Genomic DNA, 12,180 nt, shown 5'->3' with positions numbered 1-12,180 from the left:
TCCTACAGATCGGGAGATATTTGCCTTTTCAAAAATTGACTTTCGAATAATCTCGAAAAATTTAAATGTCTCTATCCTCCAAACCCTTGTACATACATTGACGTGACTCTGACAGGACGTTGACATATACGTTCCCTCAAAGTGACATAAGTTTTGTCTCTCAAATTCCTACAGATCGGGAGATATTTAACTTTAAAAATTGACTTTCGAATAATCTCTAAAAATTTAAATGTCTCTAACCTCCAAACCCTTAGACATACATTGACGTGACTATAACATGAAGTTGACATAAAAGTTCCCTCAAAGTGACATAAGTTTTGTCTCTCAGATTAATACAGATCGGGAGATATTTGCCTTTAAAAATTGACTTTCGAATAATCTCGAAAAGTTAAAATGTCTCTATCCTCCAAACCCTTGGACATACATTGACGACACTCTGACATCAAGTTGACATATACGTTCCCTCAAAGTGGCATAAGTTTTGTCTCTCAGATTCCTACAGATCGGGAGATATTTGCCTTTTAATAATTGACTTTCGAATAATCTCGAAAAAGTAAAATGTCTCTATTCTCCAAACCCTAGGACATACATTGACGAGATTCTGACATGAAGTTGACATTTACGTTCCCTCAAAGTGACATAAGTTTTGTCTCTCAGATTAATACAGATCGGGAGATATTTGCCATTTCAAAAATTGACTTTCGAATAATCTCGAAAAATTAAAATGTCTCTATCCTCCAAACCCTTGGACAAACATTGACGTGACTTTGACATGAAGTTGACATATGCGTTCCCTCAAAGTGACATAAGTTTTGTCTCTCAGATTCCTACAGATCGGGAGATATTTGCCTTTCACAAATTGACTTTCGAATAATCTCGAAAAATTAAAATGTCTCTATCCTCCAAACCTTTGAACATTCATTGACGTACCTCCGTCAGGAAGTTGACATATCCGTTCCCTCAAAGTGACATAAGTTTTGTTTCTCAGATTCCTACAGATCGGGAGATATTTGAATTTTAAATATTTACTTTCGAATAATCTCTAAAGATTTAAATGTCTCTATCCTCCAAACCCTTGGACATGCATTGACGTGACTCTGACAGGAAGTTGACATATACGTTCCCTCAAAGTGACATAAGTTTTGTCTCTCAGATTCCTACAGATCGGGAGATATTTGCCTTTCACAAATTGACTTTCGAATAATCTCGAAAAATTCAAATGTTTCTATCCTCCAAACCCATGGACATACATTGACGTGACTATGACATGAAGTTGACATATACGTTCCCTCAAAGTGACATAAGTTTTGTCTCTCAGATTAATATAGATCGGGAGATATTTGCCTTTTCAAAAATTGACTTTGAATAATCTCGAAAAATTAAAATGTCTCTATCGTCCAAACCCATGGACATACATTGACGTGCCTCTGACAGGAAGTAGACATATACGTTCCCTCAAGGTGACATAAGTTTTGTCTCTCAGATTCCTACAGATCGGGAGATATTTGCCTTTTAAAAATTTACTTTCGATTAATCTCTAAACATTTAAATATCTCTATCCTCCAAACCCTTAGACATACATTGACGTGACTCTGACAGCAAGTTGACATATGCTTTCCCTCAAAGTGACAAAAGGTTTGTCTCTCAGATGCCCACAGATCGGGAGATATTTGCCTTTTAAAAATTGACTTTCGAATAATCTCTAAAAATTAAAATTTCTCTATCGTCCAAACCCTTGGACATACATTAACGAGATTCTGACATGTAGTTGGCATATACGTTCCCTCAAAGTGATATAAGTTTTGTCTCACAGATTCCTACAGATCGGGAGATATTTGCCTTTTAAAAATTGACTTTCGAATAATCTCGTAAAATTAAAATATCTCTATCCTCCAAACCCTTGGACATACATTGACGTGACTCTGACAGGACGTTTACATATACGTTCCCTCAAAGTGACATAAGTTCTGTCTCTCAGATTCCTACAGATCGGGAGATATTTGCCTTTTAAAAATTGACTTTCGAATAATCTCTAAAAATTTAAATGTCTCTATCCTCCAAACCCTTGGACATACATTGACGTGACTCTGACAGGAAGTTTACATATACGATCCCTCAAAGTGACATAAGTTTTGCCTCTCAGATTCCTACAGATCGGGAGATATTTGCCTTTTAAAAATTGACTTTCGAATAAAATCTAAAAATTTAAATGTCTCTATCCTCCAAACCCTTGGATATACATTGAAGTGACTCTGACAGGAAGATGACATATACGTTCCCTCAAAGTGACATAAGTTTTGTCTCTCAGATGCCTACAGATCGGGAGATATTTGCCTTTTAAGAATTGACTTTCGAATATTCTCGAACAATTAAAATATCTCTATCGTCCAAACCCTTGGACATATATTAACGAGATTCTGACATGACGTTGACATATACGTTCCCTCAAAGTGACATAAGTTTTGTCTCTCAGATTCCTGCAGATCGGGAGATATTTGCCTTTTAAAAATTGACTTTCGAATAATCTCGAAAAATTTAAATGTCTCTATCGTCCAAACCCTTGGACATACATTGACGAGATTCTGACATGAAGTTGACATATACATTCCCTCAAAGTGACATAATATTAGTCTCTCAGATACGTACAGATCGGGAGATATTTGCCTTTTCAGAAATTGACTTTCGAATAATCTCTAAAAATTTAAATGTTTCTATCCTCCAAACCCTTGGACATACATTGACGTGACTCTGACAGGATGGTGACATATACGTTCCCTCAAAGTGACATAAGTTTTGTCTCTCAGATTCCTACAAATCGGGAGATATTTGCCTTTTAATAATTGACTTTCGAATAATCTCTAAAAATTTAAATGTCTCTATCCTCCAAACCCTTGGATATACATTGACGTGACTCTGACAGGAAGTTGACATATATGTTCCCTCAAAGTGACATAAGTTTTGTCTCTCAGATTCCTACAGATCGGGAGATATTTGCCTTTTAAAAATTGACTTTCGAATAATCTCGAAAAATTAAAATGTCTCTATCCTCCAAACCCTTGGACATACATTGACGACACTCTGACATGAAGTTGACATATACGTTCCCTCAAAGTGACATAAGTTTTGTCTCTCAGATTGCTACAGATCGGGAGATATTTGCCTTTCACAAATTGACTTTCGGATAATCTCGAAAAATTTAAATGTCTCTATCCTCCAAACCCTTGGACATACATTGACGTGACTCTGACATGAAGTTGACATATACGTTCCCTCAAAGAGACATCAGTTTTGTCTATCAGATTCCTACAGATCGGGAGGTATTTGCTTTTTAAAAAAATATGCTTTCGAATAATCTCTAAAAATTTAAATGTCTCTATCCTCTAAACCCTTGGACATACATTGACGTGACTCTGACAGGAAGTTGACATATAAGTTCCCTCAAAGTGACATAAGTTTTGTCTCTCAGATTCCTACAGATCGGGAGATATTTGCCTTTTAAAATTGACTTTCGAATAATCTCTAAAAATTTAAATGTGTCTATCCTCCAAACCCTTGGACATACATTGACGTGACTCTGACATGAAGTTGACATATGTTTTCCCTCAAAGTGACATAAGGTTTGTCTCTCAGATGCTTACAGATCGGGAGATATTTGCCTTTTAAAAATTGACTTTCGAAATCTCGAAAAATTAAAATGTCTCTATCCTCCAAACCCTTGGACATACATTGACGACACTCTGACATCAAGTTGACATATACGTTCCCACAAAGTGACATAAGTTTTGTCTCTCAGATTCCTACAGATCGGGAGATACTTGCCTTTTAAGAATTGACTTTCGAATAATCTCGAAAAAGTAAAAGGTCTCTATCCTCCAAACCCTAGGACATACATTGACGAGATTCTGACATGAAGTTGACATTTACGTTCCCTCAAAGTGACATAAGGTTTTGTCTCTCAGATTCCTACAGATCGGCAGATATTTGCCTTTTCAAAATTGACTTTCGAATAATCTCTCAAAATTTTAATGTCTGTATCCTCCAAACCCTTGGACATGCATTGACGTGACCCTGACATGAAGTTGACATATGCGTTCCCTCAAAGTGACATAAGTTTTGTATCTCAGATTCCTACAGATCGGGAGATATTTGCTTTTTAAAAAAATATGCTTTCGAATAATCTCTAAAAATTTAAATGTCTCTATCCTCTAAACCCTTGGACATACATTGACGTGACTCTGACAGGAAGTTGACATATATGTTCCATCAAAGTGACATAAGTTTTGTCTCTCAGATTCCTACAGATCGGGAGATATTTGCCTTTTAAAAATTGACTTTCGAATAATCTCGAAAAATTTAAATGTCTCTATCCTCCAAACCCTTGGGCATACATTGACGAGACTCTGACATAAAGTTGACATATGCGATCCCTCAAAGTGACATAAGGTTTGACCCTCAGATGCCTACAGATCGGGAGATATTTGCCTTTTAAAAATTACCTTTTGAATAATCTCTAAAAATTTAAATGTCTCTCTCCTCCAAACCCATGGACATACATTGACGTGACTCTGACAGAAAGTTGATATTTACGTTCCCTCAAAGTGACATAAGTTTTGTCTCTCAGATTATTACAGATCGGGAGATATTTGCCTTTAAAAATTGACTTTCGAATAATCTCGAAAAATTAAAATGTCTCTATCCCCCAAACCCTTGGACGTACATTTACTTACCAATGACAGGATGTTGACATATACGTTCCCTCTAAGTGACATACGTTTTGTCTCTCAGATTCCTACAGATCGGGAGATATTTGAATTTTAATAATTGACTTTCGAATAATCTCTAAAAATTTAAATGTCTCTATTCTCCAAACCCTTAGACATACATTGACGTGCCTCTGACAGGAAGTTTACATATACGTTCCCTCAAAGTGACATAAGTTTTGTCTCTCAGATGCCTACAGATCGGGAGATATTTGCCTTTTAAGAATTGACTTTCGAATAATCTCGAACAATTAAAATATCTCTATCGTCCAAACCCTTGGACATATATTAACGAGATTCTGACATGACGTTGACATATACGTTCCCTCAAAGTGACATAAGTTTTGTCTCTCAGATTCCTGCAGATCGGGAGATATTTGCCTTTTAAAAATTGACTTTCGAATAATCTCGAAAAAATTTAAATGTCTCTTTCGTCCAAACCCTTGGACATACATTGACGAGATTCTAACATGACGTTGACATATACGTTCCCTCAAAGTGACATAAGTTTTGTCTCTCAGATTCCTACAGATCGGTAGATATTTGAATTTCACAAATTGACTTTCGAATAATCTTGAAAAATTTAAATGTCTCTATCCTCCAAACCCTTTGACATACATTGACGTGACTCTGTCAGCAAGTTGACATATACGTTTCCTCAAAGTGACATAAGATTTGTCTCTCAGATTCCTACAGATCGGGAGATATTTGCTTTTTAAAAAATATACTTTAGAATAATCTCTAAAAATTTAAATGTCTCTATCCACCAAACCCTTGGACATACATTGACGTGACTCAAACAGGAAGTTGACATATATGTTCCCTCAAAGTGACATAAGGTTTGTCTCTCAGATGCTTACAGATCGGGAGATATTTGCCTTTTAAAAATTGACCTTCGAATAATCTCGAAAAATTAAAATGTCTCTATCCTCCAAACCCTTGGACATACATTGACGACACTTTGACATGAAGTTGACATATACGTTCCCTCAAAGTGACATAAGTTTTGTCTCTGAGATTCCTACAGATCGGGAGATATTTAACTTTTAAAATTGACTTTCGAATAATCTCTAAAAATTTAAATGTCTCTAACCTCCAAACCCTTAGACATACATTGACGTGACTATAACATGAAGTTGACATAAAAGTTCCCTCAAAGTGACATAAGTTTTGTTTCTCAGATTAATACAGATCGGGAGATATTTGCCTTTAAAAATTGACTTTCGAATAATCTCGAAAAGTTAAAATGTCTCTATCCTCCAAACCCTTGGACATACATTGACGACACTCTGACATCAAGTTAACATATACGTTCCCTCAAAGTGGCATAAGTTTTGTCTCTCAGATTCCTACAGATCGGGAGATATTTGCCTTTTAATAATTGACTTTCGAATAATCTCGAAAAAGTAAAATGTCTCTATTCTCCAAACCCTAGGACATACATTGACGAGATTCTGACATGAAGTTGACATTTACTTTCCCTCAAAGTGACATAAGTTTTGTCTCTCAGATTAATACAGATCGGGAGATATTTGCCATTTCAAAAATTGACTTTCGAATAATCTCGAAAAATTAAAATGTCTCTATCCTCCAAACCCTTGGACAAACATTGACGTGACTTTGACATGAAGTTGACATATGCGTTCCCTCAAAGTGACATAAGTTTTGTCTCTCAGATTCCTACAGATCGGGAGATATTTGCCTTTCACAAATTGACTTTCGAATAATCTCGAAAAATTAAAATGTCTCTATCCTCCAAACCTTTGAACATTCATTGACGTACCTCCGTCAGGAAGTTGACATATCCGTTCCCTCAAAGTGACATAAGTTTTGTTTCTCAGATTCCTACAGATCGGGAGATATTTGAATTTTAAATATTGACTTTCGAATAATCTCTAAAGATTTAAATGTCTCTATCCTCCAAACCCTTGGACATGCATTGACGTGACTCTGACAGGAAGTTGACATATACGTTCCCTCAAAGTGACATAAGTTTTGTCTCTCAGATTCCTACAGATCGGGAGATATTTGCCTTTCACAAATTGACTTTCGAATAATCTCGAAAAATTCAAATGTTTCTATCCTCCAAACCCATGGACATACATTGACGTGACTATGACATGAAGTTGACATATACGTTCCCTCAAAGTGACATAAGTTTTGTCTCTCAGATTAATATAGATCGGGAGATATTTGCCTTTTCAAAAATTGACTTTGAATAATCTCGAAAAATTAAAATGTCTCTATCGTCCAAACCCATGGACATACATTGACGTGCCTCTGACAGGAAGTTTACATATACGATCCCTCAAAGTGACATAAGTTTTGCCTCTCAGATTCCTACAGATCGGGAGATATTTGCCTTTTAAAAATTGACTTTCGAATAAAATCTAAAAATTTAAATGTCTCTATCCTCTAAACCCTTGGATATACATTGAAGTGACTCTGACAGGAAGATGACATATACGTTCCCTCAAAGTGACATAAGTTTTGTCTCTCAGATGCCTACAGATCGGGAGATATTTGCCTTTTAAGAATTGACTTTCGAATATTCTCGAACAATTAAAATATCTCTATCGTCCAAACCCTTGGACATATATTAACGAGATTCTGACATGACGTTGACATATACGTTCCCTCAAAGTGACATAAGTTTTGTCTCTCAGATTCCTGCAGATCGGGAGATATTTGCCTTTTAAAAATTGACTTTCGAATAATCTCGAAAAATTTAAATGTCTCTATCGTCCAAACCCTTGGACATACATTGACGAGATTCTGACATGAAGTTGACATATACATTCCCTCAAAGTGACATAATATTAGTCTCTCAGATACGTACAGATCGGGAGATATTTGCCTTTTCAGAAATTGACTTTCGAATAATCTCTAAAAATTTAAATGTTTCTATCCTCCAAACCCTTGGACATACATTGACGTGACTCTGACAGGATGGTGACATATACGTTCCCTCAAAGTGACATAAGTTTTGTCTCTCAGATTCCTACAAATCGGGAGATATTTGGCTTTTAATAATTGACTTTCGAATAATCTCTAAAAATTTAAATGTCTCTATCCTCCAAACCCTTGGATATACATTGACGTGACTCTGACAGGAAGTTAACATATATGTTCCCTCAGAGTGACATAAGTTTTGTCTCTCAGATTCCTACAGATCGGGAGATATTTGCCTTTTAAAAATTGACTTTCGAATAATCTCGAAAAATTAAAATGTCTCTATCCTCCAAACCCTTGGACATACATTGACGACACTCTGACATGAAGTTGACATATACGTTCCCTCAAAGTGACATAAGTTTTGTCTCTCAGATTGCTACAGATCGGGAGATATTTGCCTTTCACAAATTGACTTTCGGATAATCTCGAAAAATTTAAATGTCTCTATCCTCCAAACCCTTGGACATACATTGACGTGACTCTGACATGAAGTTGACATATACGTTCCCTCAAAGAGACATCAGTTTTGTCTATCAGATTCCTACAGATCGGGAGGTATTTGCTTTTTAAAAAAATATGCTTTCGAATAATCTCTAAAAATTTAAATGTCTCTATCCTCTAAACCCTTGGACATACATTGACGTGACTCTGACAGGAAGTTGACATATAAGTTCCCTCAAAGTGACATAAGTTTTGTCTCTCAGATTCCTACAGATCGGGAGATATTTGCCTTTTAAAATTGACTTTCGAATAATCTCTAAAAATTTAAATGTGTCTATCCTCCAAACCCTTTTACATACATTGACGTGACTCTGACATGAAGTTGACATATGTTTTCCCTCAAAGTGACATAAGGTTTGTCTCTCAGATGCTTACAGATCGGGAGATATTTGCCTTTTAAAAATTGACTTTCGAAATCTCGAAAAATTAAAATGTCTCTATCCTCCAAACCCTTGGACATACATTGACGACACTCTGACATCAAGTTGACATATACGTTCCCACAAGGTGACATAAGTTTTGTCTCTCAGATTCCTACAGATCGGGAGATACTTGCCTTTTAAGAATTGACTTTCGAATAATCTCGAAAAAGTAAAAGGTCTCTATCCTCCAAACCCTAGGACATACATTGACGAGATTCTGACATGAAGTTGACATTTACGTTCCCTCAAAGTGACATAAGGTTTTGTCTCTCAGATTCCTACAGATCGGCAGATATTTGCCTTTTCAAAATTGACTTTCGAATAATCTCTCAAAATTTTAATGTCTGTATCCTCCAAACCCTTGGACATGCATTGACGTGACCCTGACATGAAGTTGACATATGCGTTCCCTCAAAGTGACATAAGTTTTGTATCTCAGATTCCTACAGATCGGGAGATATTTGCTTTTTAAAAAAATATGCTTTCGAATAATCTCTAAAAATTTAAATGTCTCTATCCTCTAAACCCTTGGACATACATTGACGTGACTCTGACAGGAAGTTGACATATATGTTCCATCAAAGTGACATAAGTTTTGTCTCTCAGATTCCTACAGATCGGGAGATATTTGCCTTTTAAAAATTGACTTTCGAATAATCTCGAAAAATTTAAATGTCTCTATCCTCCAAACCCTTGGGCATACATTGACGAGACTCTGACATAAAGTTGACATATGCGATCCCTCAAAGTGACATAAGGTTTGTCCCTCAGATGCCTACAGATCGGGAGATATTTGCCTTTTAAAAATTACCTTTTGAATAATCTCTAAAAATTTAAATGTCTCTCTCCTCCAAACCCATGGACATACATTGACGTGACTCTGACAGAAAGTTGATATTTACGTTCCCTCAAAGTGACATAAGTTTTGTCTCTCAGATTATTACAGATCGGGAGATATTTGCCTTTAAAAATTGACTTTCGAATAATCTCGAAAAATTAAAATGTCTCTATCCCCCAAACCCTTGGACGTACATTTACTTACCAATGACAGGAAGTTGACATATACGTTCCCTCTAAGTGACATACGTTTTGTCTCTCAGATTCCTACAGATCGGGAGATATTTGAATTTTAATAATTGACTTTCGAATAATCTCTAAAAATTTAAATGTCTCTATTCTCCAAACCCTTGGACATACATTGACGTGCCTCTGACAGGAAGTTTACATATACGTTCCCTCAAAGTGACATAAGTTTTGTCTCTCAGATGCCTACAGATCGGGAGATATTTGCCTTTTAAGAATTGACTTTCGAATAATCTCGAACAATTAAAATATCTCTATCGTCCAAACCCTTGGACATATATTAACGAGATTCTGACATGACGTTGACATATACGTTCCCTCAAAGTGACATAAGTTTTGTCTCTCAGATTCCTGCAGATCGGGAGATATTTGCCTTTTAAAAATTGACTTTCGAATAATCTCGAAAAAATTTAAATGTCTCTTTCGTCCAAACCCTTGGACATACATTGACGAGATTCTAACATGACGTTGACATATACGTTCCCTCAAAGTGACATAAGTTTTGTCTCTCAGATTCCTACAGATCGGTAGATATTTGAATTTCACAAATTGACTTTCGAATAATCTTGAAAAATTTAAATGTCTCTATCCTCCAAACCCTTTGACATACATTGACGTGACTCTGTCAGCGAGTTGACATATACGTTCCCTCAAAGTGACATAAGATTTGTCTCTCAGATTCCTACAGATCGGGAGATATTTGCTTTTTAAAAAATATACTTTAGAATAATCTCTAAAAATTTAAATGTCTCTATCCACCAAACCCTTGGACATACATTGACGTGACTCAAACAGGAAGTTGACATATATGTTCCCTCAAAGTGACATAAGGTTTGTCTCTCAGATGCTTACAGATCGGGAGATATTTGCCTTTTAAAAATTGACCTTCGAATAATCTCGAAAAATTAAAATGTCTCTATCCTCCAAACCCTTGGACATACATTGACGACACTTTGACATGAAGTTGACATATACGTTCCCTCAAAGTGACATAAGTTTTGTCTCTGAGATTCCTACAGATCGGGAGATATTTGCCTTTTAAAAATTGACTTTCGAATAATCACTAAAAATTTAAATGTCTCTATCCTCCAAACCCTTGGACATGCATTGACGTGACTCTGACAGGAAGTTGACATATACGTTCCCTCAAAGTAACATAAGTTTTGTCTCTCAGATTCTTACAGATCGGGAGATATTTGCCTTTTAAAAATTGACTTTCGAATAATCTCGAAAAATTAAAATGTCTCTATCCTCCAAACCCTTGGACATACATTGACGACACTCTGACATGAAGTTGACATATACGTTCCCTCAAAGTGACATAAGTTTTGTCTCTCAGATTGCTACAGATCGGGAGATATTTGCCTTTAACAAATTGACTTTCGGATAATCTCGAAAAATTTAAATGTCTCTATCCTCCAAACCCTTGGACATACATTGACGTGACTCTGACATGAAGTTGACATATACGTTCCCTCAAAGAGACATCAGTTTTGTCTCTCAGATTCCTACAGATCGGGAGGTATTTGCTTTTTAAAAAAATATGCTTTCGAATAATCTCTAAAAATTTAAATGTCTCTATCCTCTAAACCCTTGGACATACATTGACGTGACTCTGACAGGAAGTTGACATATAAGTTCCCTCAAAGTGACATAAGTTTTGTCTCTCAGATTCCTACAGATCGGGAGATATTTGCCTTTTAAAATTGACTTTCGAATAATCTCTAAAAATTTAAATGTGTCTATCCTCCAAACCCTTGGACATACATTGACGTGACTCTGACATGAAGTTGACATATGTGTTCCCTCAAAGTGACATAAGGTATGTCTCTCAGATGCTTACAGATCGGGAGATATTTGCCTTTTAAAAATTGACTTTCGAATAATCTCGATAAATTAAAATGTCTCTATCCTCCAAACCCTTCGACATACATTGACGACACTCTGACATCAAGTTGACATATACGTTCCCTCAAAGTGACATAAGTTTTGTCTCTCAGATTCCTACAGATCGGGAGATACTTGCCTTTTAAGAATTGACTTTCGAATAATCTCGAAAAAGTAAAAGGTCTCTATCCTCCAAACCCTAGGACATACATTGACGAGATTCTGACATGAAGTTGACATTTACGTTCCCTCAAAGTGACATAAGGTTTTGTCTCTCAGATTCCTACAGATCGGCAGATATTTGCCTTTTAAAAATTGACTTTCGAATAATTTTAAATATTACCTTTTGAATAATCTCGAAAAATTTAAATGTCTCTATCCTCCAAACCCTTGGACATACATTGAAGTGACTCTGACAGGAAGTTGACATATACGTTCCCTCAAAGTGACATAAGTTTTGTCTTTCAGATGCCTACAGATCGGGAGATATTTGCCTTTTAAGAATTGACTTTCGAATAATCTCGAACAATTAAAATATCTCTATCGTCCAAACCCTTGGACATACATTGACG

This window comes from Zootermopsis nevadensis, unplaced genomic scaffold (assembly GCF_977971745.1).
Source record: "Zootermopsis nevadensis isolate Lab colony 2312 unplaced genomic scaffold, Znev_1.0 Znev_ptg000095l, whole genome shotgun sequence".
Classification (NCBI taxonomy): Eukaryota; Metazoa; Arthropoda; class Insecta; order Blattodea; family Termopsidae; genus Zootermopsis; species Zootermopsis nevadensis.
This window is presented reverse-complemented; position numbering follows the sequence as displayed.